Source organism: Myxocyprinus asiaticus, chromosome 48 (assembly GCF_019703515.2).
Source record: "Myxocyprinus asiaticus isolate MX2 ecotype Aquarium Trade chromosome 48, UBuf_Myxa_2, whole genome shotgun sequence".
Taxonomy (NCBI): Eukaryota; Metazoa; Chordata; class Actinopteri; order Cypriniformes; family Catostomidae; genus Myxocyprinus; species Myxocyprinus asiaticus.
The window spans coordinates 15,556,261-15,582,671 of NC_059391.1; the positions used below are offsets into that span (position 1 = coordinate 15,556,261).

At 38.8% G+C, this 26,411-nt stretch overlaps 1 pseudogene; it reads right to left on the reverse strand.

Moving 5' to 3' along the window:
* LOC127437296 (transcription initiation factor TFIID subunit 4-like) overlaps nt 1–26,411 on the reverse strand; it is an 85,495-nt pseudogene that overhangs the window by 21,298 nt on the left and 37,786 nt on the right.

Here is a 26,411-nt window from a genome sequence, read left to right on the forward strand (position 1 = left end):
CACAGATCAATGTGACTCTATACCCAAGCCAGTGTCAGGCAGAGAGCATCAGTAGAAAGCAAGAGCAAGAAATAGAGAATGAGAAAACAGTTGAAACTATGAGATATATAGAGTGAAAGACAGAGAAAAGTGTTTAAGAAGGACAAGTATAAAAAATAAAGCAAAAAACGAGAGAACAAAAGTGACACACAAAGAAAGATTTGGCTCATCGGTTCAGTAGACTGTTTGTCTTCTTAACACCAGTGTGTGTGTTTGCTTCATGAGAGATACACCCTCCACTGCCTCCATACCCACGGGCTTCGCCAGAGGCACACATTACCTCTGTTAATGGGTTTCCATTTGAGCAGCAGGAAGGAAGCCAATAACCTATCCACACTAATGGATTAGTCTACATGTAGGCAACCTCTGCAGCTAATCTTGGACCAACTGTTTTCTTCCTTCACAAAACAAACCGAGGAAACAAAGGATGTCACCCTACATGGGTACAAAAGTGAAATTATGAAACAAAAGGAGGCAGAAACTGTTGTATCAGTACTATCAAATGAGGAAATCCATGAACATGATGTATATAACAACTGACAAAATCCACAACATATACTACAATTTAAGAAATCCACGAACATGATGCATTTAGCGAGCAGGGAAATCTAGGAACATGATGTACATAACGATTGAGGAAATTCACAACCATGAAGAATACTGTAAATGAAGAAATACACAAACATGATGTATATAAGAATTGAGGAAATCCACGAACAATGACATATATTGCTTTTGAAGAAATCCACAAACAATGATGTGACAACTGAGGAAATCCATGAATATGACGTATTTAACAATTGAGAAATTTATGAACATGACGTATATAACAATGGACCATTTTCAGAGGCCTGAGTAGCTCAGCGAGTATTGACGTTGACTACCACCCCTGGAGTCGCGAGTTCGAATCCAGGGCGTGCTGAGTGACTCCAGCCAGGTCTCCTTAGCAAACAAATTGGCCCGGTTGCTAGGGAGGGTAGAGTCACATGGGGTAACCTCCTCATCACAACTGAGATTTGCCCTCCGCCACCCGGATTGAGGTGAGTAACCGTGCCACCACGAGGACCTACTAAGTATTTGGAATTGGGCATTCCAAATTGGGGAGAAAGGGGGATAAAAAAAACAAAACAAAATGGACCATTTTCATACTTCTGGGTTTTGGAAAGTGGAAATAAAGGATTGCAGGGTAAACCTTGAAAGCGGTAAATGGGAATGAATGTGAGACCACGGCAAATATAATTTTTGCTTATCAATTTGCTTCAACATCAAAAGAAAAATGCCACTATTACATTTCCACAACTTTTCAAATGAAGTAAAAATAGAAAGCAGTGGATTATGACAGTCAGAAGAGAGAAGGTGACAAATATTCTGTCCTTCTCTCAGTAGCTGTATTAGAAGCCTCATCACATCTGTGGTAAACTTTTTTTTTTTTCTTTTTTTTTACTAATTCCAGGGTAATACAATACAAAGTAAAATGTTACAAATTTGCACTTGATATATATATATATATAAAAAAATGTTAAAAAAAAAAATTAAAAAAAAAAAAAAAAAATCGCAAATATAAAAAAGTTTGCTAGATTTACGCTGCTAAATAAGGCGGAAACGTGTAATCAGGAAATCTACGAAGCTGATGTAGGCATATAATGATCAAGGAAATCCATGACCATGATATCTGACGATTGAGGAAATCCATGACACTGACGTTCATTACAATTGAAGAAATCTACAAATATGACGTATTTGAGGAAATCCACAAACATGATGGGTCTGTTCCAAAAACTAGTGAGCGTCTTCTGGAGGCAGCATTTTAAGACATCTTAAGACATCTTAGGTGCGCTCCCGATGCAAGGCTGTTTCAAAAGGTAGGTATCTTAATTTTGCTGCCTCCTAAGATATCTTGTTTTGGCCAAATTTTAAGGTAGCATCTTATGTACCCTTCCCCTGAAATCAGTTGGGAGTGTCCCGTGCGCTGTGTGTGAGAAGCGCTATTTGAATGATGCGAGGCGCTGCCATCTATGTAGAGCTATTCAAATCGGTCTCTTATGAGGCATCATTTCAGCTAGGATACTGCCACAGATGACAGCTGCCTATGCCAGGAGACAGGGAGGCAACTCACTAAGTTTTGGAACAGACCAGATGTATACAATGATTTAGAAAATCCATGAACATGACGTAGATAACGACTGAGGAAATCCACAATGTTGATGTTTAAAACAAATGAGGAAATCAATGAGTATGATGTAAAAGACAAAAAATTTTTAACCATGACCACAATGTATAAGTGTAACAATTGACTGAATTGTTGTTGAACTATTGCCAAAATTATGTCACCAAATATTGGTACAAAAGTGTCATTATGAAAAAAGTAGAAACTGTAGCATCAGTTGGATCTATTGAATGAACAACAAAAAAGGTTTTATCTGGCCATTATTGATGAAAATTTCTCCCATTGTTCAGATTGGTGTTACTCAAAACTAATTTTTACAAAACTCTTGCATAGTTGAAGGTAACTTGGTAAGTGTTGTCCTTCCACGGCCATCATGAACCAATAAAGTTTTTAAAGATTTTAATTAGCTAAGATTAACAAGGGAGGTAATTAATTTCTGAGATGGGCATCTTAAATCTGCCGAAGGCTTGACTTTGTTGACGGAGCCGAATGCTTTTTTTAAGCTGGCGAAAAGCATGCACTTGCATTCTAAAAGAGTAGATGGATGGTAACATTCTTCTTTGGGGGCTATTGTACTGTAGGATATTATGCAAACTGAATGTAGAGCACCTTATTCTTTTCACCAAACACCCACAGAATCTTTATTAGCTGTAACAGGTAAAGAAAGGGGAAAAGTGCTATGCTAGGAGTGTGTATCTCCACAAACATGCTGATGACAATCCAGTCACAATCCAGCAAACTAAAAAAAGTGGTCGAGGTAAAATTCAGAAGTAAAAGTAAAGCTATTAAAAATGTTACCACACAATAAAATCAGCATCATTGAGATGTACTCAACATGAACAGCAGGTGATTGTGAATGTTTAGGGAAGCTGAAACATATGGCAGGGCTGCCATTCAGAAATTACTTGATTCCAAGGGCAATAAAAGATTTAAACATGCTTAACCTGGTTCTACACCACCACCACATGGCCCCCAGAGCAATAGAAGAGAGCAATATAGTCTAACACGGCATGTTTCTTCTTTTCTCCTACATCCAGACAGGTATACATTTGGAAGTTTCATATTCATTATGTTTAAAATTAAGATAAGGTCTAATGCTATTTATGAGCATCATCGAACCTTTAAGTGCGTTCTGGAGCATAAAACAGAAAGCAGATTCTTATCTCCATCTCTCAAAGAACTTTCCTTCTTGGAGAATGATGCAATATTCCACTCTCCAGAGTTCAAAACTTTTATGACAGTGTTCCAAGAAGGACCAAAATTGTTCTGGAGGCCAACTGCTTTGGTGGCCCTACTCCTCATTTGGTCATCGTTAGAAACATCTTGCACGGTATTTCTCTTATTTTGTCCACTTGACTACACCAAACTTGGTGTTACACACATTTATCTTGATATTGACTGTGTCTTTTATACTGACTTTATTTCAGCATTATTTTGTGTGTTTTGTGGGTCAAAACTGACTGATGTACATGAAATTATTATTATTGGTTTAGTTGCTGAAATAAATCATATAGAAGGCAATACCCAGATCTACAACGAAATATTAAATGCATAACATACTAAATAAAACCACCATTTTGAATAATGAAGTATAAGTAATAAGTCCATTATAAGTAAAAATTCCTTAAAACGATTTTCTTCTTTTGTAGCCTTCATTGATAATATCACGAAATTTGGTTCCAAAAGATAAATGTTATTTCTGAAATATCTTCACTTAAAAGCTGCTCGAACTTGACAACAAAAGGACACTAAACAGCCCTCTTCAATTCAAAATCTGTTTCAGTTGGATACTAGGATTTACAAAGAAACAAACCCAGTTTGACCTTAATATAAAGGGAAAAAATCGACTATCAAGGCAGGACTTGATCAATACAAAATTAAGTAGAAAAATAAAAAAAAAACAGAACACATCATGACTCTTACAAAGCTCTAACCACAAACAAAGTACTTCCTCTTCTTGAAGTGGTAGCCTGGCGTCAGAAAGAGTCAATTTTTGGCATTATGTTATTCCACGCAACCCCTACGAACTGATAACAGACTCTTCATGCTGCTCCTTATCATGTCAAAACACATGCAGATAACCCTCAGATAGCACACACAAGACTCATCACATCATCGTGAAGCTCCAATCAACCGGCAAGATCAGCCACAGGAAACAAAAGAGATTCTAAATTTTATATTAGCGATACAGCTTTCCAGACCACAGAGATAAAATACCAAGGTCAAGGTGACTCACCATATTTGTATTGGACGCAAACGTGAATGAGCTTTGAGAACAAAAGTGGGGGGGTTCTGAAGCTATCATGTGGCTTCAGAAAACTTGGAAAGTAGCAAAAGTTGTATGATCTTCTTTTATAGTGCTTTTCTGTCCTTTTTGGAGCCGGACAATCCCCATTATGGAAAATGTTCTTCTTTGTGTTCCACAGATAAAAGAAAGTTATATGGGAACGACAGGAGGGTGAGTACATGATAGAATTTTCATTCTTGAGTGAACTATTTCTTTTGAGGAAATAAAACACATGCACACACTCTCATTTCAATGACCAGTAATATTTAAACTCTACACCACTACTGCAAAAAGCATGCTTTGGTACTGCTCATTACTAGCTAAAAATTTCAATCTGCCTTTGGTATTCCATGTCTGCCCCATCTCCTCCCTCTCTCCCCCTGCTCAGTCTCTGCCCTCTGGGTGATCTGGCAGAGGGGGAGATTTTAATTGTGGCTATAGAACTCTGCACGGTTCTTTGCCTGTGAGCGAGCCCTCACTTCAGTGAGTGAGAGCTTGCTTTAGTGCTATTGGGTCTAGTCCATCCCTTCAGGCTGCTTTTAATGGCCCGCTCCTCTCTTTCAAAGCCGGGCTGAGATTGTTTTCCATGTGATGCCTGTTAATTCTGCTGCAGGGAAGGGCAACAGTATATCCATCCTCCTTTCTGTATGAGAGATACATTTCTTCTTTCTTTCCTTCTCCATTTCGCCTTCTCATAATACTCACTTTTACTTGATCTAGGCTGATTGCAAGTTAAAGGCAACATGTTACACTTCTGGAATGCATGCACACCAACAAAATGCTCTTGATTAGGCAACGTCAGGAATTGTTTTGATCTTTAAAGATTAATACAGGACGAGATGTGTACCAGACATAATTCAATAACATCATCTCTTCCTCTTTTTCCCACATGGTTCCACATGGCCACCTTTTCTTAATCTTGCAGCATCTGTTCTCAACGCGTTATTCTCTTACCCCCCTTGGCCTTTGGACTGGGATGAACATGTTTATATGGGTTGGCTATGTTGGGACAACTCTGAACCCTTGTGTGGTTCAGTGTGATCCGCCCTCAGGCTCAGTCTGGTATGTAGGCCCACAGGAACTCACCGGCCTTTATTACAGTGTGCCCTCAAACTCGCCCTTCAGAAATGTCCTCATCACCTGCCCTTGTGACTAATCTACCCCCGTGCCACCCTGCAGGGTCGCCCTCTTGCCTAAACACTTCATCAACCCAGAGACAGACGGACTAGCAATCAAACACAAACTGCCTTGAGGCCACACAAAGGGCAAGCCAAAAACGGTGCCCTTTCCTCAACTGCTGCAAACAAGCCATGGGAAAGGATTTTATCTCAATGTCCAAGACAAAGTTCTCTGTGCATGTCTGCATCTAGCCATGTATGTCTGCAAAATTACACCGCATGACGCTTTTATTTAGAAGTGAACGGGGAGCAAGGACGAGGTATTTTGCTGTCAGGATGCGGGGGTGGGGAAAGAATGAGTGGAGCCATTATGACATGGCTGCCTCCTGCTTCGGGCCATGCTGCCCTTCAGGCACATTGCTGTGGAGATTAAATCTCTGACTGGATCCTTCAGAGCAGGCCCAGCCATGGACCCCTGGGCGAGGACCGACCCCTTTAGAAAAGTCACATTCACTTTGCTCCATTTCGAGGGGGAGTGTGAGTGAGTTTGTGTGCACGTGTTGGGAGGGGACTGCCAGAGGCTATGTTGAGTTGGATGTGAAAGAAATGATAGATTGAAAATGAAGAGCAAAAACATCTCCTTGCCTTCATTACAGACGTGTGATATGCAAAACTATCCTATCTGTGATACCAAATAGGGACTGGCAGAACAAAGAAGGTTTGGTTGGGTTTGCTGATCTGTTTTGTTAATGGTTTATGTGGGCAGATGAAGGTAATCCATTGTGAAAGAGGTCAGCAGTGCATTCATAGAGCAGAAATAATGCTTTTATTTGGTTATTTATGCTCTCCATAAAGGGACATTTAGTGCCCTCCACAGCAGCAGATTACAGTAATGCAAGTAAAGTGAAGATCTAAGCTACAGTATGTGGCGGGTCATTAGAATACAGTTCCTACTGCTAATGTTGATAGTAGTTATGATCACAATGTCTGACACATTTCTTATTAATAATATCCCACGGGCAGCAGCGTGTGGAGTCTCAGTATTTACGTAGAACTGATATGACGCTTGATTTACTAAATTAGCACATGGAAAATAGTTTCACTGAAGCAAAGACTAGGGAGCGTGTGATTGGATGGGATGTTTTTGTGTGTAAAGCTATACTTTTTAAGTAGACTTAAAAGGGATAGTTCACCCAAAAATGACAATTCAAAATGACATTTTATTTTTATTAATTATTTTTTTAACTGTTCCTACTATAAAGAAATTTGACTTTGCTTCTACTTTGTTCTTGCTAATTATATAAAAAATCTTTATATTTTCTTTTTCTGGGCTTTAGCACAAAATAACCTTCATACAGTTCTATGCATGTGAGGGGTAGGGACTAAGACAATATTTGGCCATTTAGAGACTGAGATTGAAATTGACATGACTCGGTTCCTTGTTAGTTCCAAAATCTACCGATAGCCTTGCCAATGGAAAATGAACATGTTCCATTCACATTATTTATTTATTTGTTCCAAAATGAAAATCATGCCATTAAATACTCACCATAATGCCACGCGGAACAGGTATGGCTTTATGTATAAGGAACACAAAGGGAATGTTTTTTACAAATCTTCACCTCTTTGTGCCATGTGATGAAAATGAATCACGCCGGCTTGTCAAGCTCCATAAAAGGCAAAAAAAAAAAAAAAAAAAAAAACCACCATAAAACCACATTAAAAGTAGTTAATATGACTCAGGCACTATTTTCCAAGTCTTCTGAAGCCATACGTTGTGTGATGAACGACCGGATTTAATTAATTATACACTCTCAAATCAAATCACTTGGCGCGCTCACATGCACATTCTTCCACCGGTTATGCTAAATAAGCCATCAACGCCCGTGTTCATGGTCCGTGTACATTGCGTTCATTCGTTTAGAAATTGAACACAAAATATTAATTAATACAAATTTTAACAATTGAGTGGCCAGGTTTACAATTTATTACTTGACCAACTGTACCTTTTTAGGCAAGAATCCTTTTAGGCTTTGAATTTTGGTTTTTCATTACAAAAGAAATGAAAAGTCATTTTCAACAAGAAAATTACTTGTTTTTCGATTATTCCTTTTATTTAAAAACTAAAAAGTAAGAAATCAGCTCACTTTCTCATGTTTTGTGGTCATGGATATAAAATGAAAATACTGCTTGAATATTTGATTTGCACGTGTGGGGTGGACCACAGACACGATTGTTCTGTTTATGCTACCATCTGTCCTGCCTCAGTCAAGTCCATCAGAATAAGAGTTCAACACGATACAGCTCTGCAGATGGATTAAACTTATTTTAATTGAAAACATTCACATTCTTCTATACGTTACATATTTATTGCAACTCTGCTCTTGCACATAAAGCAACCAAACAATGGATTTATGCGACAGCCCACCAACTGAACGCAGCAACATCTTGCTAGATAATATGCCGTAACAGGTTTTAACAGATTATTAGAAGATGTTGATGAAAATGGTCACACATAACCACAACTTTGCATATTTCTAGACATTGTTAATAACCAGACTTCTATTACTATTGCTTTTATTTCACATTGCAGCGATGAATAAGATGCGTAAGAATAATGGTATAGAGCGCTCGTGTCTCATGGTGAATACAGCTGCACGCATGAACAGTCAAATGCGCTTCTCTGTCTAAATAACCCTCTTGATCCGCTTATGTAAACACAGCCGTAAAATTTAGTGTAAATAGATGGGACAAAAATCTGCAGTCTTGACATGATATCATTGTAAACACAGCCGTTACTGTAGGCTTTTACGTGGAGACAGGAAAAAAAATTATATATCTCAAAATACTGGATCTGTGTGCTGTGTAAATGCAGCCTACATACCTGCTGCTGTCTGTTATAGGTCTATCGTTAATATTAATCAAACAACAATTAGAAATATAGCTGCAAGCAGCAATGATGGGCCAAAGCACAACTGGTCCATTTCCAACTGGTGGCTTTCGGAAAACAATGCAAGTTGGACACATGCATTTGGCATTTGACATTATTCTAAACAATTTTGAAGCAATTTGAGTAAATATAAGAGGACTATTCCAGTTGCTGCCGGTACGCTGCACGAGTCTGTGTATGTAGCTTGCTAGGCTGGTTAACATTGCTTATTCTCGTTCATCGTTGTATCCTTTGCCATTTTACCACGTGCTTCTGGTTTTTCCTTTTTTCTACCGTTTCAACTGCATGTATTTCACGGCGCACACCCGTTTCTCTCTTTTTTCCACTTGTCTACATCTCACATCTCGACTGTGTGCATTTGTTTTCTCCACTGTGTTTTACATGGATTACTGCATCAATCTCAAACATCTGCTGATTAGGAACCTCATCGATCTCAAACCCTCGCCGCACAAGGACAACCACAAGAACAACAAACAAGTGTGGTAAGTCATGCCATCCGCTCATGTTATTTCTTCCTGCACTGCATGCCACATGTTTACTACAGATTTTTCCATCAGCAGTGAGGGATTCACATAAATCTAAGGAATTAGTCAGGCTGATGGAGAAGATTAATATGTTAGAGACACGCATCCGAACGCCAGTGGAGGTCAGTGAGAAAGAGAAGTCGGTAGATACTGTTTCGGATGCGGGTAGTACAGCGAGCAACACACACAATTTGGTTCTGAATCTAGAGCACCCGCAGCTGGGTGACGTCTCAGCGGCATACTCGCTCAACAAAGCGACACCACTCTCCTGTTCCTGTTAGGGTTTCCAATTGATTCTCCCCACTCAGTGATGCACCCACTGAGAAACATTTTGAAAGAGCCTTAATAATGGGTGATTCTACTGTAAGGAACGTGGAAATAGAGACTCATGCCACCATTATTAAATGCATTTCCGGGGTTCGAGCGTCTGACATTAGATCAAATTTACAAGTGCTGGCTAATGCTAAACGTAGATTTTCTAAAATTGTTATTCATGTCAGCACTAATGATGTCCGGCTTGGCCAGTCGGAGATCACTAAAGATAACGTTAAAGGTGTGTGAACTGGCAAATCTATGTCAGACACTGTAATATGCTCTGGCCCCCTCCCTGCTCATCATGGTGACGAGGTTTATAGTAGATTAGTTTCACTGAATGGCTGGATGTCTGAGTGGTGTCCGGAAAATAGCATAGGATTTATAGACAATTGGAAGATTTTTTGGGGTAGACTTGACCTGCTAAAGAGAGACGGACTCCATCCCTCCAGGGAAAGTGCTGCTCTCCTCTCTAGTCATTTGGCTCATAGTCTTAACAATGATGGTATTTGACTAACTGGGCCCCAGGTCAGGAAGCAGACAAACTGGTTAATCCGAACGTATGCTAGCTGCCTTGAGACGTCACACAGGTCACATAAACTACAACACATAGAGACTGTATCACCTAGATATCATATAGAGACTGTGTCTGTTACCCCGAACTACACAACACAAAATCCTCACTAAATCATTTAGAAAACATTTAAGGTCAAACTTGAAGAAAAAAAAAAAAAGGTTCCAATACCAACTAAGCTCTTAAAAGAGGTATTCCCTGTAAACTCAGAACCTCTTCTTAATATTATTAACTTCTCGTTATCCTTGGGAAATGTCCCCAAAAACTTTGGAATGGCAGTTATCAAACCGCTCATTTCGAAGCCACAGCTTGGTCCTGGAGAATTGGCTAATTACAGGCCGATTTAAAATCTACCATTTATGACTAAAATACTAGAAAATGTAGTGTCCTCGCAACTATTTCATTTCTACAGAGAATTTTAGGCCCCATCACAGTACAGAGACTGCACTTATCAGAGTTAAAAATGACTAGCTCTTATCATCTGATCGCAGTTGCACTTCTCTTCTAGTGCTTTTAGATCTTAGTGCTGCCTTTGACATGATAGATCATGACATTCTCTTGAATAGGCTGGAGAATTACGTTGGCATTAGTGGACTTGCATTAGCATGGTTTAGGTCCTATTTAGCAGACCACTACCACTTTGTATGTTTAAATGAGGAATTGTCAAATCAATTAAAAGTCAAGTATGGAGTGCAACAAGGTTCAGTTTTAGGGCCTCTGCTTTTCTCCTTTTACATGCTTCCCCTGGGAGATATTATCAGGAATCGTGGAATAAGTTTCCACATTTATGCCGACGATACCCAACTTTATATTTCTTCTAAACTCAACGAAAATTCACAATTCTCCAAATTAGCAGAGTGTATCAATGAAATCAAAGATTGGATGGCCACAAATGTCCTTCTACTCAGTTCCGACAAAACAGAGGTACTAATTATTGGACCAAAAACCTCTAAAAATAAGCCGCTAAAATATAATTTGACTCCTGATGGATGTACCGTTACATCGTCTTCAACAGTGAAGAATTTAGGAGTTATATTTGATACCAATCTGTCCTTTGAAAATCAAATTTCCAATGTTTGTAGAACCACCTCAGAAATATTGCTAAGTTACGACACATGCTCTCTGTTGCTGATGCCAAAAAATTAAGGATACGTTTACATGACAATGATGCACTAAAAATGGAAAAGATTTTCCTTTGCATTTTTGAAAAGTTTCGCGTACAGACGACAACGTTGTCAAAACGATCCCTGTTCAAACGGATCAGCAAAAATGACTAAAAAGCTGTATTATGCATGCCAGGCCAGTAGTTGGTGATGTCACTTTGTAAAGAAACACTACGCGCCTGCGCACATAAGCATTCTTCCACAGAGCGGTGAATACAAACAATGAAGATGGCGAAAGCGTCGAGCAATTTTGTCTGGACGGACGATGAGGTTGCTTTATTACTACAATTACTTTGCTGGAGAAGTGTCAATAAACTCAGTCTTGAGCAGTACATACACAGTCCTGTAGTCCACCATTGTAGTTTTGAATGTCTCGCGCACATGCCTATATAACTCTTAAGATTATTCAATAAACTCTTTTTTTACCATCAGTTCGTCTCCTGCCTTCTTCTGTATTCCCCCTGCTGACTCTTGGGCTGGTAGGAGAGTAAGTTACCATAAAAAGCTGTTGATGTTGACTGGTTTTGGATATCAGACAGAACTCTGATATATGGATATCTTCTGATGGAGAGAGAGGTCTTGTGTACACTGGATCTAACATGCATTTTCACTGCCTCATGTTTTCATATTCTAAGCATATCATTGAATACTGTACATGGCATCACATCTCTGTCTATAGGCTATATACATAAGCAGTAGGTGAATGAATTGCAGGGTAAAGGTACAAATAAAATTAAATAAATAACATTTAAAATACAAATACATTTTTCCCATCTGAATCCATACATTAATTTCAAGATTTTCAAATGGCAGGTTCTGCCTACTGTAGAATGTTCACAATCCATACAAAACACTCCAAATGAATAAATTGTTGATTATTGTTATTTGCACAGACATCAGTATTCATATTTATAATTATACATCTCAAATTGATGCCAATCAATCCATCATTCTTTATATAACATGTAATACACGAGCGCATGACGTCATCGTTTTCACAAATTCGCGTTTTTGTATGTTTACACAGAGACGATAACGGCATCGTTTTCAAAAACGTGCACTTTGAAACCCGTTTTCAAAAGTTTGCGTTTTCAGGCCCCAAAACGCCGTTGTTGTGTAAACGAACAGCCAAAACGCATAATTTCATATTAATTTAAAAATTCCACCCTTACTCCACAGTACCTAAGTGACCTTCTAACACGCTATATTCCGTCATGTTCATTACGATCACAAAATTCTGGTTTGTTAATAATTCAAAGAATATCAAAATCCACAAAAGGAGGTAGATCCTTTTCATATTTGGCTCCTAAACTATGGAATATTCTCCCTAACACTGCTCAGGATGCAGACACACTCAGTTTAAGTCTAGACTAAAGACTCATCTATTTAGCCAGGCATACACCTAATTTATCCTTCAACTCACAATTAGGTTGCTTTAGTTAGGTCTGCCGGAACCAGAAACATCTATCATGATCTAAAACTCTGCATAAAATTGAATGGCATCTACGCTAATATTATTCTATTTGTTTCCATGTCTCATGGATTCATATCCTGAGGTTACCAGAGCCAGTCAGATCCAGCTCCATTCCTGTATGGTGTCGGACTCCACAGCTACGTGTTGCTGAGTGATAACGACAAACTACAGCCAGTGGTAGCCAGACATCATTTCAGTCTTTTGATTTCACAGGATGAAATGATACCAACTCCAACTGTAAGACATCGGATTCATCATATGCCACTGCCTGAACCTTGGACTTAGGATGGACCCCACCGAACCTCACCGAAATGATCTGCCGGTTGAACTGCAATATACCTCATAGATCTCTGCCTGCATCACCTTTGTCTACTGATGGACTACACTCTTGAAATGGAATACATAACAAAAGCCTTCATCAGCCAACTAACAAAGGACAATGCATCTATGTGAACTTCTTCAATTAATCCAGAATTGACTTCAAAGACATTAGTCATTAATCTTAAAGTTCATAAAAAATCTTTTTTTTTTTTTAAAACACCGGACCTTAACGCTTACTTAACTTACAAATTTTAAACCATGACTTGCATCACACACAAATAAATAATATTGCCATTATATTCATGATGTTTAACCAGAGGGGAACTGGCCCCCACAGTGAGCCTGGCTTCTTCCAAGGTTATTTTTCTCCATTTACCAACATCTTATGGAGTTTTGTGTTTCTTGCCACAGTCGCCTTCAGCTTGCTCACAGGGGTTCTAAATACAATTATAATTTATTTAATTTTTATACACAATTTACAATCATATTTAATCAAACTACATGATCACTCTAAGACTTTATAGATATTACAGTTTAATTTTTTTGTAAAGCTGCTTTGAAATTATGCGTGTTGTGAAAAGCGCTATACAAATAAAAATGACGACTATTTTAAAGTCTTTTGTAAGAGCCACAATTCCTGCTGCCAGGTGGTGGCACTATGACAGTGACACAAAATAGTCAAATCCATGTGATTAGCCCCCAAGACTAAACATACTTCTCAATTTTGATCTAAATCACACATTGCACACATAAGATATAAAACACTTCCTGTTTCCCATTTTTCACCATTAATGCCTCGCCATAGCAACACCGTTCGATATCAAAATCTGTTCGCAATTTAACATCTTCAAAGTCTTGACATAATGTTGTCTAAATGTGGTGACAGTCTCATGAATCACCTAGGAGTATTTAAAAGTTCAGAGACTGCAATATTTAAAGAAAATCCAAAATGGCCGACTTCCTGTTGGGCGGAGCTAATGACTGAGTATGAAAGTTGTTCAGATTTATGAGAACTATATATGTACCAATTTTGGTGACTGTAGGTGAAAATAGGGGTGCTACAGAGGCCATTTTAAAGGGGGGCGCTATAGAGCCCCCCTGCAACTTTTGCCCAGCCCTAATGGCCGACGACTCTGATGATGTGTGCAAAATTTCATGAAATTATAAGCATGTCAAGTGCCTCAAAAACATCCAACTATATAAAGGAATAATAACAATGAATGTGTTGTCATGGCAACAGTATTAAAGATATCAAATATTCCTTTACAATTTTACATCAGTAGTGTCTTGACATTATTCCAAATAATTTTTAAGCAATTCATGTAAACACAAGAGGGCTATTTCAAAGTCTGTTAAAAGTGCCATACTTCCTGCTGCCAGTTGGTGGTGCTACGACCTTGACCCACAATAGCCACATCAATGTGATCAACCCACAAGGCCAAACACTTGGTTAAATTTTGATATAAATCACACTATGCACATAGAAGATATGTGACACTTTGTTTCCGATTTTTTTTTAACATGAATTATTCGCTCGGTTGTTGTCTGCTCGATGTACAGCAGCTGAAATTTTAAATATGGTGCCAAATTCATAAAGCAATACTGAGCCCAATCAGCAATGGCAATAAACTAGACTTGTTGGCTATAATGTAGCCTAAGTATAAATGTATAAAAATCTGTAAACCTCTCTCAGAATGTAATGCACCGGCAGAGCGCGTTAGGGCAAGCCAAATTCAAGTTTATCGTGTGCATATACCATTCTAAACTAAAGATCTCCAATACACTATATAGAGGAAAATCAAGAAATATCACATACAAAAACTAAAGTGTCTCACTTTACCTGCATTGTACATTTAGATTCCTTTTTCGTAATTTACAGAACAACATTGGATAGTTCAAGCTACAACTTCATTATTTATGTTGCTGCGTTCACTTGGAGGGCTGTCGCATAAATCCATTGCTTGGTTGCTTTACATACAAGAGCAGAGCTGCAATAAATACGCAACTACCAAATGTTTGGATGAATGTTAATGTTCTTAATTAAAATTAGATTAATCCATCTGCAGAGCTATATTATGTTGAACTCTTTATCTGAAGGACGTGACTGAGGCAGGACAGATGACAGTGTAAGTTGACAAATCACGTTTCATATCCTCCCACATGTGCAAATAAAAAATGAATGCTGTATTTTCACATTTTATCCATGACCAATAAGCATGAGAAATTGAGCTGATTTCTCACTTTTAAGTTTTTTAAACAAGCCATTTTCTTGTTTTTGCCCATTTCTTTTTCAAATGAAAAAAGAATATTCAAAGCATAATTGATATTTGTTTTCAATTTCGAAATGAAAAATGAATGAAATCAACTACACGGGACATTCATGTAAACGCGCTCCTTTATCGTGTATGATCATAAATGGTGTAAGAATAAACAGCACCAAATCTCCTAGGTACACTTTTTTTGTCAAGCATCTTGGAAAATTTGCTGAACACAGAACACTATGTATTAAGGCTCTCTCAATTGCTTCTGTCTCTTCATGTAATCCCAGATTGAATCAAAGATGTTGAGATCTGGGATCTACCATCTGTTGCAGGACTCCTTATTCTATTTCTATCCTATATAATTCTAATTGCAAAAATAATTTAAGATAAATGTTTTGTATAGTGCTGAATATGAAACATTAAAAACTGTATGGGACACATTAAGGCATTGGTCTTTCAAAATTTATAATTATCTCATAAAGAAGGGGGTGACTGAAGAACATGACATGTCCCCCCCCTTTAATTTTAATGCTTGCCACATCCATTCCTGTACATTGGAGTCCTGTCTTACCTCTGATCCCGATGAGGCCCCGGGGGAGTCAAGCTTGCGTTTCTTGCGGGGTCCAATGGCAGCAAGGGCTGTGAGGTTGGCGTCCCGTTGCCTCATCTGAGCGAGTTCCTGTTGCTGCATCTGAATGAGCAAGAACATTCAATTAATGTTAACAACACAAAAGCTTTGAGACTTCATATCAACATAATGCAAATATGAAAAAGACATGTATACATTGTGGATGTCTGTGAATAACATGCTCCCAAATAAGTATTACTGTGTATTACATTGCCTTACTTGAATTATAATTTTCAAATATTTGTATGCTGTGTATTTGACATTCATTCCTAACTTCCCTGGAGAGCTCAGTAGAGCAAATGAAGCTCCAAACATCATGCAGCAAATAACTTAGAGCTTTTTTCTGTATCTGGATGCTTAATTCAATTTCTTTCCACGAGGGAATGAGGGAGAAAGTGAGTGAGAGAATAAGAGAGCGAGCGATTTTCAAAGAGCAGAGCCCGCAGGTAAAGTCATCTCACCCTAGCAGGCAGTGACAGAGCCAGCCATGCCGGGAGGGGAGGATGAGGAGGGGGGCCGCATGTCCTCTGTTCCCCAGCTTGGAGTGAATGCTGCCAGGCATAGAATGCAGATAGAGTCCTCACCTCTCCTCACCCTGACTCTCACACCACTGTGACCATGAACTTGCAAAAAAACACGAAGCAAGAACGGCTTGTGTGTCATTGGCGGCACCATTAGAAAGCATGTTCACAGAGCTGTTATGAGTGTCACAGTTGTGATTTGAAGTGTAGGAAAAGATAAATACTAAGTAGGTTAAATGAACGATTTATGTTCTAATCCAGCTTTTAACAATTTCCTCTTCCTTTTCTTTTTTTGTGTGCGTTTTCCTCTTCTGTAGTGATGTAAATCAGTAAAATGTACTAGGGTCTGAATTTTAACCATGGCGCACAGCAAAAACATCATCGAAAGAGACATACACAATGAAGTGATTATCTTAGAATTGATCAAATTTAATTACATTCAATTCAAACTATATCTGAATCCAGTTTTTGGTTTAGTGCCTCTGCAGACACCATAGTGACTAGTAGCTGTTAGATACTTACATTGTAAATTATGTAGATAATACAAAGTTTTTTTTTCCATTAATAATAAAAAGAAAAATGCTCTGAAACCACTGAATGTGTAGAAAACAATTCCAAGAACTGCAAAACACTGATTAAATCAAAATCTAATGTGACACCTGATGTGACGGTAGACACATTTCTTGTGTATTATTTAAAGCAACTTTTGTTTTGATTAAGAATTTATTAATTAATTTAAATTCAATTGAAGTACATAAAATCAATGACACAATGTTTTAATATGGTTGAAAAAAAAAAAATGGTCTCATGAAAAAAAATGCCCCTAAAAGTTAATTCCAGTGGACAAATATTGAACCTAAAATGTTTAACAAAAAAATCAATAAATAATAATATCTGACACTGATGTGTATTTAGATTCTTTTTAATTGAATAAACTTTTGTCATTCATGCTGTTAAAAACAATTTGTGGTCCAAAGTGGTCCAAATAATTGCACCCCTCCCCCCTTTCACAAACACAAACTAAATAACATAATGAAGAGGGAAGAAATTGACAAAACGCTAATTCAAGGCAACATTTACATGCTAATTAAGTCAAGGTTATGCTAATAGGAAGGGAAGTCGTGCACATTGCATGCACACGCATGGATGCCCAGGAGAGACCAGGCTGACACGCCAACACGCCCAGTGTGACTGCCGCATGTCAGTGATCTGGTGCACTGAACTTTCACCTGACCCTGACAGCTACGGTGAATGCACCCTGAGGGCACATAAAAGACATGGACAGTGGGGTGGCCACATCTATTTGAAGTAATACGAGGTAAGGAGGCCTTGCACAGACACAATGCAGTGAATCTATTAGTGTTAAATGGAAGGTTCTGGAAGCACAGGCACTGTTTGGTGTCAGCGCTGATCTCCTCTCACCGCCTGCAGCTAGAGTGTTGACTTGCGTTCATATTCGTTTATTTGATGAGGAGTGAAAGGGGAACCTAGTTACGCCATCTGTAATCCCAAGCTTTGTAGCTTCACATAAATCACTGTTTAATGACTGACCTCAATCACAAAATCTGCTGCTCACTTGCGAACACATTTGTTCGGTTGGCTACTGTGAATACCGATTAGAAATTCTCCCAGACTTCATCAAATTCTAAATGTACAGAAATGCGATACAATTTCACACTGCTATCAGTAATTTATAGGAGGTGATCCTAGCTAGACCTATGTAACTATGAGTCTCTTTGCTTATAATAGGGATGTCAAAAGTACTAGTGCTTAGGTATCAAATCCTATTAGTGAGTGATAGATACTGGCCATGTCAATAAATCAGCTGATTTGGCCATTTTGAGATCATCCATATCCATGTACACTTGGCTAATTAATAGAACTGTAACCGACCCCCTTGTAATAGTTGCGAAATTTACCAACAAAAATGTTAATGAACAAAAAAACTTTCGATTTGAAACGCTCTACAAAAGCAGCAACTCCACGCATCATTCAAGCGCTCCTCAAGCGCAGTAAAAGGGAGACCTGACTCGCAACTGATTTCAGTACAGGTGATACTTGAGAAACGGCGCAATACTCTAATGAACACAAATATACAATTTTCGGTGAAATGGTCTGTTTTAATCTATACATTTCAGTATTGACTGAATTATAAGTATATTTATAATAAAAATGTATCTAGCTTCGTCCACCATCTTGGATTTACTTTTCCACCAAGCTCACCACAGTCCATTCTGGGATCGGCTAACCAGGGAAAGATGCATGCGATGCTAACTTAGAATTTGTCCAAAGCGAGATATCATACGAGGCAGTGTAATTAAAGGGAAAGTTCACCCGGGGCCTGGGTAGCTCAGTGGAAAAAGACGCTGGCTACCACCCCTGGAGTTCGCTAGTTCGCATCCCAGGGCATGCTGAGTGACTCCAGTCAGATCCCCTAAGCAACCAAATTGGCCTGGTTGCTAGGGAGGGTAGAGTCACATGGGGTAACCTCCTCGTGGTCGCTATAATGTGGTTAGTTCTCGGTGGGGCGCGTGGTGAGTTGAACACAGATGCTGCGGTGGGTGGCGTGAAGCCTCCACACACGCTATGTCTCCATGGCATCAACAAGCCACGTGATAAGATGCGCGGGTTGATGATCTCAGATGGGGGGGATTCATCCTCCGCCACCCAGACTGAGGCGAATCACTACACGACCACGAGGACTTAAAAGCGCACTGGGAATTGGGCATTCCAAATTGGGTGAAAAAGGAAAAAAAAAAAAAGAAAGGAAAATACACACAAAAATTGAAATTGGGTGATGAATTTTCATTTTTAGGTGAACTAAACCTTTAAGATGCCCACATTTTGAAACAGCCTTCACATTGGGAGCGCACCTATGATGCCTTAAAATGTTTCCTAGGTTTTGAAATAGACCCTATATCGCCATAGGCGACTCTACTCTCTACATTGCAATACTAGTTGCGACGAAACTTTTAGTGTGAATCTATATTAAAAAAAAATACAAATAAGAATTCAATTAGTATTTAAAAAAAAATTTCATGGTTTTGCTGTGCTATGGAAATTGTTAGAGAATTGTATAGCTTCACTGGTATTGGTATACTACTACTGAAATTCTGGAATTCTGACAATCCTTGTTTTTAGGTATTATTGATGTGTATTTGCAACATGATCACACGGTAAGTCGGCATGTTGTTTCCAGGAGTTGGTGTACCCTAAAAAGGCCAACAATATTCCGACTCACTGACAAGCGGCATCTCCAGTAGACATTTTTTACATCTGCTCCAATGTGTTTAACTTCCACTGTGGCGTGTTCGGCTCACGCGTTGAAACCAAGAAGTATACGCATTCAAATAATCAGCGACAAGCACAATTCAGGGGTTGTATTTTTCCCTCTATATATTTACTCCACTGATGGTTAGGATTAGGTTTGGGGGTACAGTTTATAAAATATTAATTCCTCTTCACTGTATTCAGGCATATGACCAACTAAGCACAAAAAAGCAGGCAACAGCAAACCCCACTGCCCTGATCATTTTAAAAAGCCTGATTCGTGATCACTCATGATTTGGACTGATCAAATAAACCTGTCTTAAATGAAGTCCTGATGGTAAAAATCAGAGCCGCCTCCTCACGCGTTCTTAAAGCCTGTACGTGACGCAGCGAAGTTTGTGAGTGAAATTGTTCAGAGGGAAGGTTGAATGACACTTGTTTGGGTGAAAAATACTCAGAGAATGTACAGGACAGGGCATTTCCGATAACATATGAACCCCAGATGAAATATTATATACACAATTCACGCGGGTCAAATATTTAGGTCGGAAAAAAATGTATTCCGTATTAATCTGGAAGCATCACATCCCTGTGTATTACAGCCTGAACAGCTGAAAACAACCATCTTCACAACTCGCTTTTGGCACCCCTCCATGGACATTACACCCAGAAAATGGAGCTTGCATGTGCCCATATGCCCAACACTTACTGCTTCAGCCACTTGGGGCAGTGTTTTGAATTTCACTGATTTTAGAAAAATCAGCCAACTCTTTCTGATTTCACTGTGAGATCAGTCTGGTATTTGCCTAAACAGCCGTCTAAATGTTTGAAGATGCCATTTCCTCCCAACTGCCTACCTGTCTGTTGGTGAGAAAGAGATGCAGGAGGTGGCAGAGAAATGCTTGTAGTCTGTAATCATTTACAAAGGTCAGGCAAGAGACAGAAGCAGAGCCATTAAGCCTGCCAGCACTGCTCTCCATCTCTATTGATCCTTATCTGCAGTCCAGCCCACCAGAATGACTCGCCGCAGAGAAACGCCTTAATAACTGCACAGGTTGATGGCGAGTGTGGCAGTTCAATTAAGGGTGCTGGTTGAAGTCAAGGACATGAGAAAATAGGAACATGAGTTCTGATCCTAATTCTAGCACCATTATGAGAGTCTTTGATATGCTTTATATCAGTTGCATAACTTCTTCTGCAAATGAGTGGCAGTTTGTGCTCTGGGAAGTGTTCAGAGTATCTATCACCTTCCAGAACTCTTCATTAACAAGGTGAAGAATACAGTGTAAACGCTTGATAATGAGCCAACATAACAATCCAAGAAAACAAGACCACAGAGGAAATATCCAAAAAGGGTTTTCACATTCTAATTGCACTAGAATATGAATATCAATGGAGCACTAGACATATGTTAATGTTGTTGATTGGTTTTAACATGATGAATCAAATAATATAATCTGTTCAGTAATGATGTAGTCTTTGCTAACCTAAAAATACCTTGGTTAGTGTTTTGTTGTTAAACACCGTACAATACTAAACTTGATTCTTTAGAAACTTAATTTTCGGTCGGTTCGGTGACGCCATGTGAGAAGCAGACATGCGAATCACGAGCTCTGCGCACTTTACTAGTTTTTTTTAAATTATTTTCATGTTATAATCCGGTGAGATTTGACACACCCAATTACATATTTGCTCTTTGAGGTAAACATGGCAAAGAAGTCAAAATCCTCAGACTCTGGAGACATTAAAAGACACTTACGTGCTCAAGCTGACACCCCGAACAGGCCACGAGCCGGGGACTCGATTTGGAAGGCACGTCGGGAAAAGAAATTCAGCGTCAACTGTCCAGCATCTCGGTGATGTTGACGAAGGTTGTTGCTGACTTGGAGGATCTCGCTGTAATACGTCGATCGATTATGGCGATGGAAACAAAATTCTCTGTCATGTGTGGGGTTAATGTGCATGTTTTTCTTTTTTTCTGTTTGTTTTGTTCGGGGGGAAGTTCGGGTTCGCAGGAAGCTGAAAAATTTGGGAAGATATGGGATGGACATGTTTTCTTTAGTGATGGCTCAAGTAAGAGCAGGGGAGTCATTATACTGATAAATAAACATCTACAATTCAAATTTCTAAATTAGGAAGAGGCATTATTGTTTTAGGAGAAATTCAGGGGCAAAGGTTGATTTTGGCTGATATTTACGCACCTAATGCTGATGATCAGGGCATTTTTATAGATCTTGAAGGGATGTTGCAAGCTGCTGGCACCCCTCATGATATAATATTGGGAGGAGACTTTAATCTGTTGATGGACTCAGTCCTTGATCATAGTGAAGCAAAAGTGTGTAAGCCCCCTAGAGCAACAATCACACTTCACAGGATGTGTAAAAATCTGGTAGGGATTATACATTTTTTTTTTCATCAGTTCATAAGATTTATTCTAGAATGTGTGTATATATATATATATATATATATATATATATATTAATCTAAATCCCTCATTTCATCTGTCATTGATTGCTCAATTGGAAACATCTTAGTCTCAGATCATGCCCTGGTGTGCTTAGAGGTGTTGCAACATATGGAAAAAAGAGATCATATAGTTGGCGCTTTAATGTATCCCTTTTGCAAAATCCTCATTTCCAACAAATGTTAAAGACTGAAATCAATGTCTATATGGAGACCAACTGGTCCTCAGTATCCTCTGTGGGTGTGGCTTGGGAGGCACTTAAGACGGTTCTTAGGGGTCAGATCATACAGTATTCCTCATTCATCAAAAAATCCAATGCACGAGAACTCGTGGAATTGGAAGGGAATATTAAAAGTGCCGAGGCAGTGCCGAAGTGCCGAATGTCGTCTAATGGCCTCAGAGAATTGACACGATTGAAATACAGATATAATACTATTTTGTCACGGAAGGTAGAGTTTTGGTTATTCAGGGCAAGACAGTCATATTTTGAGTCTTGGGACAAAGCAGGGAAGCTTTTGGCTAGATACATAAAACAGAGAGAGTCTTTTTCTTCCATTCTCTGTGAAATCTGCTGGGGGTGAAATTTTTACCTCAGCCATTGATAATAATGCCTTTAAAGAATTCTATCTTGATCTTTATAGTTCCACATCTTCGTCTATTGATGAGGATATTAGAAACTTTGTGGAACCATTAGAACTTCCTAAATTGATGACTGAGCAAAAAAACTCTCTTGATTCTGAGATAACCTTGGAGGAGATTGACGAGGTAATTAAGTCCCTACCTACTGGCAAAGCTCTGGGGCCAGATGGTTTTGCTGCAGAATTTTTTAGATCCTATGCTACAGAACTGGCTCCACTTTTGTTAGAAGTTTATACAGAATCATTAAAGAACGGAAAGCTTCCGCCAACCATGACAAGCCTGGATCAGTCTGATTCTTAAAAAGGACAAAGATACAAGCGAGTGTAAAAGTTACCGTCCAATTTCCCTGATCCAGCTAGATGTAAAAATGTTGTCAAACATTTTGGCTAACTGATTAAGTAAAGTTATGACATCTCTTATACATATAGATCAAGTGGGGTTTATTCGGGCCGTAGCGCTTCTGATAACATAAGGCGTTTTATCAATATCATGTGGTCAGTAGCGAAATCAGTCTCCGGTCGCTGCCATCTCACTTGGTCATCAGTCTCCGGATGCCGAAAAGGCATTTGATGGTAGAATGGGATTATCTTTTTAAGATTTTGGAAATTAATGGGTTCGGGAGTACTTTTATTGGATATACAAGTTACTTTATAGACACCTTGTAGCAGCGATACAAACAAATGGATTAATTTCAGATTATTTTACTCTGAATAGGGGCACTCGGCAGGGTTGCCCTCTTTCCCCATTATTGTTCTGTCTTGCCCTGGAACCATTAGCAGCCACGATAGGAAAGGATGATGATTTTCCAGGGGTGATGGCGGGAGGTATGGCGCATAAGCTTTTGCTTTACGCAGATTATATTTTATTATTTGTCTCTGACCCTACTAGATCTATGCCTTGCCTCCACAGAATTATTAATTCCTTTTCCAAGGTCTCAGGATACAAAGTCAATTGGTCTATATCCGAAGGTTTGGTACCTTCCAGTGGCCCAAACAGGGCATTAAGTATTTGGGTATTTTATTCCCAGCAAATTTGTCCGATTTAGTTAGTTAATTTTGATAGATGGGCTTCATTACATTTATCGATGATTGGGAAGATTAATGTTATTAAAATGAATTGTATTCCAAAATTCAACTACCTGCTACAGTCACTCCCTATAGATGTCCCCCTCTCTTATTTCAAGCAATTTGATAACATAGCGTAGTCCTTCATTTGGAATGGTAAACGTCCCAGACTACATTAACAAATTACATAGGCCGATTGACAAAGGTGGGCTAGGCCTACCCATGATTTATTTTATTATTATTATGCGTTCAGTCTCAGGCATCTGGCTCATTGGTCGCTTCCACCTGAAAGAGCCCCTCCCTGGTTTTCTATTGAACAGGAAGTCCTTGCCCCAATTTCGCCACTGCAAAGCATTTCTATCAAACTAACCGGAGAAGTTAGGTCACACCCCGTTATCTCACATTTGCACATGATTTGGACAAGAGTGGCCAGAGTATTCAATTTGGACATTTATTTAAATGTTGCCTCGAGCATATGGCTTAACCCAAAATTATGTATCAACAAGTCCCCTTTCTGTTGGTCAGAGTGAACTGTGAGGGGGGTTGCTACACTCGGCGACCTGTAGGAGTGTGGAGATCTTTTGAGAATTTGGGTCATCATTTTGGGATTCCCAGATCTCAGTTTTATAGGTATTTACAGCTGCGCCACATGCTCTGTACTGTTTTTGGGAGTAGCACACCCCCCCCCCCTAAAACAGCAGATACTTTGGGAGAGGTGATTACTGCTTTTGGGAAAGGTCATGAGGCATCAGTGTATTACTCCCTGCTGATTCAGAGTCTGGGGGATGGAGCTTTAACTTCTATTAAGAGATTATGGGAGAAAGATTTGAACTTGGTATTGGAGGATGGAATGTAGACTAAGATTCTGAAAAATGTCAAGTCTGTATCTAGAGATGCAACGGTTTGTCTTGTGCAATTTATGATTTTACAAAGATTTTATTGGATCCCCTCTAGATTATATAGGCTTGGTCTTAGACACATCCACCTGCTGGTGATGCCAATCGGAAGTTGGAGACACAACCCATGTTTTTTGGGGATGTGTTAAGACCCAAGATTTTTGGTTAAAGGATCAGAATTATTTGTGTGACAATCTGGGCACTCAAATTTTACTTTGCCCCAGACTTTGTATTTTGGGGGCGATGGGGAAGTTCTGACTGAATGGCGTGATGATTGGCAGACAAATTATTTTAAGTGGTTGGAAGTCAGATGGAGCGCCACAATTTACGGAGTGGTGTGCGGAGATGGGGAGGGTGGCGGCTTTTGAGAAGATGATAGATGGAAGGCTGGGGCTGGAGGACTTGTTTTTCAGGAAGTGGGGTAGGTATTTGGCAGTTTGGGGGGACTCTAGGGGAAGGGATGAGGAGAGAGACATTTAGTTTAATTATGCATGTTTATTATATAATTTTTATTATTTATTTATTTTTTATTTTATTGTTTGTGTGTGTGTTTTATTTTATGTGACCACAGGGGTGTTCTTTGGGGTAGGGTGAGGTTGGTGTTTGGGGAGGGATATTAATGAGGGTTAAAAGTTAAATGTCGATTTGGTGTGTATATGTTGTGTTTTTCTCTGTTGTGTCATTTTCTTTGAATCAATAAAAAAAAATGTTAATAAAAAAAACTAAAACAATTTTAATTTCATGAGGGGGAGTAAATTCATTATTTCTGCCTCAATTAAAACTTCTTTGTGTCGAAATGAAATCAAATTTAGAACTGTATGGCTTTTAGTCCTATATCCTAGCATGCTCTTAATAGTTCAGTTAAAATTGAAGTTAAAATTTAGTCTCTCATCTAGGAAAAATAAAAGATAAAAAATATTGATGACTGTAAAAAAAAGTTTTATTCAATAAATGCCTTCTAAAATGAGAAGGTTCCCTACCTTAAAGGTGCACTCAGTAACTTTGTTTGTGTCATCTTGGACTTACAGTGACACATAGTGGTGTGGATGCAGCATAATTCAAAATCAATAGATTTCAGTTATAGATATCATAGTGGAATTTCACTGTTCACAATCAGTCATGATTAATTTAATCCAATAGTGAAAGTGTCCAATAACAAGAAGGTTACTGAGATTAAGTGAGTAGTATTCAGCTGGTCATGTGATTCTAAAATGGCATCACCCTTGAGGACACCCCTGCCCCATGTAGAATAAAACAGCTTTTGTAAGGTTACTGATATGACTAGAGTCCTCATCTCATGTGAGTGGTCATGATTTTATACATCGGTTTCAAAATAAAATGTATTTATTTTGTAGTAAAACAATTAAGTTATAAATACCACCTGTCTCCAACTAGCAATAAGAAGTAGCACATCATGGTTTGCATGTCCGTTTCAGTTGCACTCTCGTTTGTACTATATTTTCAATCCCAACCATCAATTGGTTTACGAAGAAAATGGCTGTAATTCATTATGAAAGTGCCTTCGGCTGTGACAAGCTAAAAGCTACAGCCTACACATTATTTTAAAAAAGGGATAAGCCCTCCAATATGCCCTGCCCCAAATATTCCTGTTTCAATAGGAAAAAAAGCCAATGCTGGAAAGAGAACTGCACCTGTTAAATTATTTCATGGTGTCTTTTAAAGTGTTCTGTATGATAAAATAGTTGTTTCCGAAGCTGTGGTCCAGAGGTTAGCGAATA